This window comes from Eriocheir sinensis, chromosome 15 (genome assembly GCF_024679095.1).
Source record: "Eriocheir sinensis breed Jianghai 21 chromosome 15, ASM2467909v1, whole genome shotgun sequence".
NCBI classification, from domain to species: domain Eukaryota; kingdom Metazoa; phylum Arthropoda; class Malacostraca; order Decapoda; family Varunidae; genus Eriocheir; species Eriocheir sinensis.
Window position 1 is genome coordinate 18,706,215 of NC_066523.1, and position 7,225 is coordinate 18,713,439.

A 7,225-nucleotide genomic window follows, 5' to 3' on the forward strand; every position below is an offset into this window, starting at 1 on the left:
TTGGTGACTCTGTGGTGTTCTGGTAACGCTACAAATCATACATAATGCCAAACCGCCAAGTTTCTTATATGCATATGTTTATTCTTAAAACAGAACACATTTTAATCGCTTAATACTGCAGGCAAGCCAGATCTCAAGAAGGCATTCATTTTGTTGTTTAATATGTTGCATAATGTTTCACTGATAAAGAAAAGAGAGGGGTAAATATCGTAAAAACAATTTTCATTATTGATCATTTTTTTTATTATTTATCACATATTATTATCACTATACATGCAAACAATACTACGCGAACCGAGCATCGTTTCCTTTATATTATATTACCGCTGCTGCTTCCTTGAGGTTACAGCGACCATTTTCAAGGTGCCATTTTACAAGACAATTTAAGTATTTTTTCGGTACAAATGTAAGGCAGCACTCAAAACTTACATTACATGTTTAATCTAAACGATTAGATCTTTTAAGTAGAAATTATCGTAATGCTACAGTAATTCTTTTTCTAGGCATAAATACTCATAATTCAACAGGCACGTTTTTATGTACTAAATTGTTAACATATAACTGCTTCGTAGAGATGTCAGACGTAGATGTTGTCCGAGCATGGAAGACACTGGCACCCATCTTCAAGAGCGTGGTTCCATTCCTGTCACATTCATAAGATAAGGTTTCAGGCCCCGCTCCACTGTCAGCGCAGCGCTCTGCATGCCATTCTAATAGCGGCATCAACAAATAAAAGGCGGCACTGCATCCATGCAGAAGCTCATCTTCAACAAAGCTCCTTTTCCTCGCTTCTTCACTATGCTTTTAGAAGTCACTTTGCATGAGCCGCACATGTACGCCAGCAGCATCATAATTTCTTCTGACATTTACATTTTCGGAGGCGTAAACTAGCAGCGGCGACGACTTTCTTTGCTCTCTGCTCCTCCCCATACAGTAAACTTCCATAATAACACAGCTAGAGCATATACCACAGTAATGTCGCCGAAAAAAAAAAAAAGAATTATGATCGTTCTGCGGGTTGTTGCACACTAGCTGTATTAATTTTTATCTTAACACAGCCTATAACAGTGTCGACACCACCGATGCTAGCCGTTATAGGCGGACAGCTACACTCTTTCACCGAGTCTGCCATCGGGTCGTCACACTCACAGTCGAAGTTACACTTCACTGATATCAACTCTGGTTCACATTTTTCAGTGCATGTCTTTTCTCCAGTTTTTTCACATTCTATCTTAAATGCCCCATTCTTTTCTGAGTCAACGGTCAGACTGGGTATACCCGTTACTTCGCATACATTTATTTCTAGACATTTAACAGAGAATAGTTTTTGCGTGGTAAGGAGACTTATCACCATCAGCAACCGTCCAGAATGGCTGGCCATAATGGCAGTAACGGAGTAGAAGCATATGCTGCTCAGATTACCATCTGTTTCGGTCTGACCCTTCTGTGCACACTGTGGAAACAAAATTATGGTAATTAAAATAAACATCTTTATCAACACAAATGAAGCATCACTACCTAGTAATACAGGGCACTTACACGAGTGTGATGTAGCAGTTACCTGATGTGACTGTAGCTCCAGGCGTGGCAAAGCCGGACTGATGAGGCCTGGAGGACTGACCATGCTTTTATACGATCTAGATAACGTTTTCTTGATACACATCCGCCTCTACACGTGTGTGTGATCTTCAGATTCGTAGTATTTTTCCTTAAGTTTTCTTTGTGTCAGCATGGATGAATGAAAGGAAAGAAAGGAATGCATGGGAACTACAGTCACTTTGGACTAGGTAGGGTATCTCTCTCTCTCTCTCTCTCTCTCTCTCTCTCTCTCTCTCTCTCTCTCTCTCTCTCTCTCTCTCTCTCTCTTATAGTCGTAATGAACCTCCTGAGACCATCGATAAAATCTTTCGTCTAGAGCAGTGTCATATAGGGGCCACCTTCAGGAAAGCAGCTGCCTAATTTCTAATGGGGCTGTTTCAAGTACGTACGTACCTTCTCGTGGTGAGCGACGCAAGACTGAACCCATGGTGAGTTAAGGAATTTCCAGCGTATAATCTAGGTAAACTTATTAGGAAAAGTTATTATTACGGATTTCCCCTAGCTCCTCGATACAGTTTCCACGAGGAGTAACTAAGTACTTACTGTCATACTTGTAATCTTGAAAAAATATTGGTAACCTTTTTAGACAGCCTCCGTGGTCGAGTGGTTAGCGTGACTAGCTACAAATCCGTCGGCCCGGGTTCGAATCCTGGCCCGGGCAGTCGGAGTGCAGCACAACCACCTGGTTATCCTGCCATTCGGGCTGGTCGATAAATGGGTACCTGGGGAAACCTGGAAAAGGTAAACTGTCGTAACCCGGATGTCACACCGGTCATGTGTTCCGGAGTGATTGGTTGTTACCCACCACAGGCTCAAGTACCAATGCGACGGAGACGAGCACCGTGACCACGCGCAGCTATAGCGTATGCCCCCAACGTTACCTTTACTTTCAAACTTTTTTGAAAAATCAAGATGTAGTTAAATAACTTTCAAGACAACCGCTTTAAGCAGAACCACACAAATGGTATAATCGGTAATCATCACGTAATCGATACATAATGACAGGAAAAGTAGACAGGTACCGTCATGATATGTTAAGCATCCTTTTTGTGAGTGATGTTCGAGTAAGCCTTAAGTATGGTAACGAATGGAGCGTTTCATCTACGGTATTCGACTGATTGTTGTGGGTTAACAGTGGTGACGCAATCCAGGACTGACTCAGCGCGTGACGTACTATGCGGGGTTGTAATACGTATTGAAGGAAGAACTAAACACGGAAGGTACACATTAGCGCTGCGTGAATCACTGACGGATCTCCTTATCGTGTTAGTGATAAATTTTTATATAATCTAAATCATCGTTACCACTCACCGCCTTCCTTCTTCATTCGTTTCTATATTATATCCCACCATATACCTTTCATTCTTCATGCATCCGTACCTTCCTTTCTTTTACTTCCACTGTTTTCCTCTTTGTTCACTTTTTTTCTTTGCCACAGCGACTCAAAGCAACAAGGTCACAGAAACATCTTGTCCGTGTTTCTTATCGCAGAGAGAGAGAGAGAGAGAGAGAGAGAGAGAGAGAGAGAGAGAGAGAGAGAGAGAGAGAGAGAGAGAGAGAGAGAGAGAGAGAGAGAGAGAGAGAGAGAGAGAGAGAGAGAGAGAGAGAGAGAGAGAGAGAGAGAGAGAGAGAGAGAGAGAGAGAGATGGAAGATAAAACACCGTAAAAAGGATTTTCATTGTTTATTATTAATTATTTATCACTTAGCATTTATGATTATTATTTAAAAGTCACTTTAAAATACTATGGGAGTCGAACATCGTTTCCCTTTACATTACAGCTACTCCTTCCTTGAGGTTACAGCAACTATTTTGAAGATGACATTTTACAAGACAAAGGAAGAATTTTTGCGATACGAAATTAAGGCAGCACTCAAGACTTACATTACATGACATATACTTGCCCATATAATGACCCTAAACGATTAGATTTTTCCAGTAGAAATTATCGTAATGCTACAGCCACCTTTCTTAAGGCATAAATACTCGTAATTCAACAGGCACGTTTTTAAGTAGTAAATTGTGAACATATAACAGCTTTGTAGAGATGTCAGGCGTTGGTGCTGTCCGAGTATGGCAGGCACTAGCACTGGCATCCATCTTTCAGTGGGTGGTTCCATTCCTGAGCGCCCAGTCGAGACATCAACAACAGAAAGGCGGCACAGCATCCATGCAGAAACTCATCTTGAACAAGGCTCTGTTTCCTCTTTCCTTCACTATGCTTCTTGAAATCACTTTGCATCAACCGCACATGTACGCCAGCAGCTTATTTTTTGGCAGAACTCGAAAGCTGCTAACTCGTTACAAGGCTCATACTAGCGGCGGCGACTTTCCTTGCCCACTAGAGCATTTACCAGGATTCTATCGCGCTGGTAATGTCGCCGAGGCAGATCGAATTATCTTCTCTATTCACGAAAATTTATGAATTATTATGATTCTTCTGCGGGATCATACACATCAGCTGTACGACTCTTTGTCTTAACACAGCCTATAACAGTCTTGACACCACCAATGCAAGCCGTTATAGGCACACACATACACTGCAATTTTTCCTCTAAGTCGTTACACTTGCACTTGACGCCACACTGCTTTGACTTTCCCTCCAGTCCACATTCCTCCATTTTTGTTGTTTCTTCAGAGCAGGACCTAGAGATACCGGTCATGTCCTCACCAGCTTTTCCACATTCTATCTCAACCACCCCATTCTTTTTTGAGTCAACGGTCAGACTGGGTATATCGTGTAGATCGTATACACTTCTTTCTGGACAATTAACGGAATCGGAGTATACAATTTTCGTGGCAAACGGAATTGTAAATATTAGCAACCATCCAGATAGACCAGGCATAATTGCGGTAACGGCGTAAAAGTATATCCTGCTCAGGTATAAAGAAGCTTCTATCTGTCCCTTCTGTGCACACTGTGGAAACAAAATTGTAATCAGAATAAACTTTCTTTATGAATACAAATGACGCATTACTATTTATCAGATCAGGGCACTAAACAAATGTAAACCAGCACAGTTACCTGACACTGCAGTACCTTCTGTTGAAGTGGAAGACTGAGTGACACGGAGCCTGGCAAGGGTTTATATAGCATGCCGTGAGAAAACGTTTACACCTTTGTACGTTCACCAACTTCCGGTCTAAGCCTCATACGTATGTCTGAGCGATCGAGGCATGCGCGCAAACGTAATAATGAAGAGAGAGAGAGAGAGAGAGAGAGAGAGAGAGAGAGAGAGAGAGAGAGAGAGAGAGAGAGAGAGAGAGAGAGAGAGAGAGAGAATTATACAATCACGTCAATCTCGACCAGAATATTATTTCGGGTTTGTGAGGCAAAAGTTTAAAAAGAAAAAAAAAAGAAAAGAAAAAAAAACATTAACCTACCACCCTAAAGGTCACCATCGAAGATAATTATGAACTAAACTTGGCCAATCTTTTCAATGATCAAAATTATGCATTCTACTTAGTCTTACCCATGTGAAAAACGTTACAGACTGACAAAGAACATAAAATTCTTGGTAGTCTACGTTTTGCTCGCTTACTCATTCATAATGGTGTTGGTTTAACCTTGGAAATCCTCTTCTGTGGACAATAGGTGACAAAAAAAAACTGACCAACAAACGCACACAACTACACACACAAACGTATGCCCCCCCTCCCCCCCCCCCCCACACACACACACTCGCAGAAAATAAACTAACGCAAAGCAAGATTGAAACTTTCAGTTAAACGTCAAGGAGCAAATTAATTACATGCGACTGGTACCGAAGTGGCAGAGTTGAAAAAATAGTTCTTTAATGAGCCGCGGTGATTCAAGGCAAAATGCTGAAGTTGTGAAAAACAGTGACACTTCGTTCCTTGTTGATGATGTTGGTCGGTGACTACTACACGTCGAATTTAACTCTCATATTTAATAAAGTGTGACATAAAATGTTGCACTTTTAACTATTCATTTCTTAGTACATTCATCAGTATCATTGTCAGCCCTTCAAGTGCTGGTAACAGGGTTAGATATACCACCCACGATACTAGCACTGCCACCACAGAGTCCACAACACGCACTGGCTGAGGTTTCACTATTCTCACCGACGCCACAATCGTCATTGACGTAAAGAAATATTAAAAGCAAAGAAGCTACCATTTTACTTTTACTTACATACTCACTACCACAGGCACCAATGAACACCCATCAACACAATACCACCTCCACGCACCACCCTTCATCACCCGATCTATTAGACGCCCACCACCCCTTACGACCATTACCAATCATCACCGCCAATGCCACCCACAACACACCATCACCACTACGAAGAAAGTGCCCATTCACCATTCCTGCTCTCAATACACAGGATTTCCGCACCTCCATCGTCCGTGTCTAATCGATTACATGACGTAAAAACTCGCCGGCATAATCGGATGATGGAGGGCCCTGCTCATCACGTTGATCGGTTGACGGTCGTGGCGGCAGCGTCCATTTTTCTGGCGTCTCTCTATCGTCGCGCGGCTCATTAACACCAAGGCCACGATAGCGAGAGTGGACCCGGGTGTGATATTAATGGGCACAACAACAAGATCGGCGTGGATTCCCAAATCAGGTTTTCTATGGAGAGTATAAGACCGGATGTTTGTCCTCGTGTTGACAGTTAGAGAGTAAAGCGAGATGAGTAAAAAGAATCACTTCCTGCTGCGAGAAGTAACGAACAGAAGAAAAATATGACACCTTCCTCCTTATTCAAATGATCTGATTTGTCTACTTCCTCGTACTTCTCAGTTTTCGGTGGTCAGGGTGGTGGTTTTGGTGATGGTGGTGGTGGTGCGGGTTGTGGTGATGGTGGTGGTGGTGGTTTTGGTGGTGGTGGTGGCTGTGGTGCGGGTTGTGGTGATGGTGGTGGTGGTGGTTTTGGTGATGGTGGTGGTGGTGTGTGTGGGGTTTATGGTTATGGTTGTTGTTGTGGTGGTGGTGGTGGTGTGTGGAGGGTTTGTGGTTATGGTTGTAGTTGTTGTTGTTGTGGTGGTGGTGGTGGTGGTAGCGGCGGCACGAAAAGCTGAGGATATAAACTAATTCAGAGCCAGCTTGAGAAGGTGAATATAAGAGCAACACAAAAAGCAGCAGGTTGGTTAGTTTGCCTGATGTGTGTGTGTGTGTGTGTGTGTGTGTGTGTGTGTGTGTGTGTGTGTGTGTGTGTGTGTGTGTGTGTGTGTGTGTGTGTGTTTATCATATTTATTTATCTATTTATTTATTTTGTTTGTTTATTTATACCCCCCCCCCCCCAAACACACACACACACATACTACATATATTGATTATTTTACGATTTTTCACATAATTCTCTACCTTCCAACAACCACGTGACATTACCAACACCTGTGTAGACTCCATCACATGTTTTAATTGGGAACCGAAAGGCAAATCGGCGATGGTGACGCTGTGTTCCGACAAAACAAAATTTCAGGTTCACCATGACAAGGCAACCCTAAACGTAAACATTCGTGTGGCGTTGAAAAAACAATGTAAAAACGTTATCTCTTCCCCAAAATACCATGATTAACGAATGACGCACGCAACCCACCACAGTGCTTTCCTCCTCCCTCCCCCGCAGGTGATAAGAGTTCGAGGGAGATAC

The 7,225-nt window shown here is 42.6% G+C and overlaps 2 long non-coding RNA genes across 3 annotated transcripts; both read right to left on the minus strand.

Annotated features, from left to right (window-relative positions):
- Positions 1-219: 219 nt before the first annotated feature.
- LOC126999003 (uncharacterized) lies at positions 220-3,014 on the minus strand. Of its 2 annotated transcripts, none has more exons than XR_007753098.1 (2): positions 1,562-3,014; positions 220-1,453 (listed from the first exon to the last, which is right to left on the minus strand). It is a non-coding gene; the product is annotated as an uncharacterized LOC126999003 (long non-coding RNA). The 2 variants fall into 2 exon arrangements; XR_007753099.1 differs by having other exon boundaries at positions 1,540-3,014.
- A 252-nt stretch (positions 3,015-3,266) lies between these two features.
- On the minus strand, positions 3,267-4,676 carry LOC126999002 (uncharacterized). Its single transcript, XR_007753097.1, has 2 exons — positions 4,624-4,676; positions 3,267-4,516 (listed from the first exon to the last, which is right to left on the minus strand). It is a non-coding gene; the product is annotated as an uncharacterized LOC126999002 (long non-coding RNA).
- Between the last annotated feature and the right edge of the window lie 2,549 nt (positions 4,677-7,225).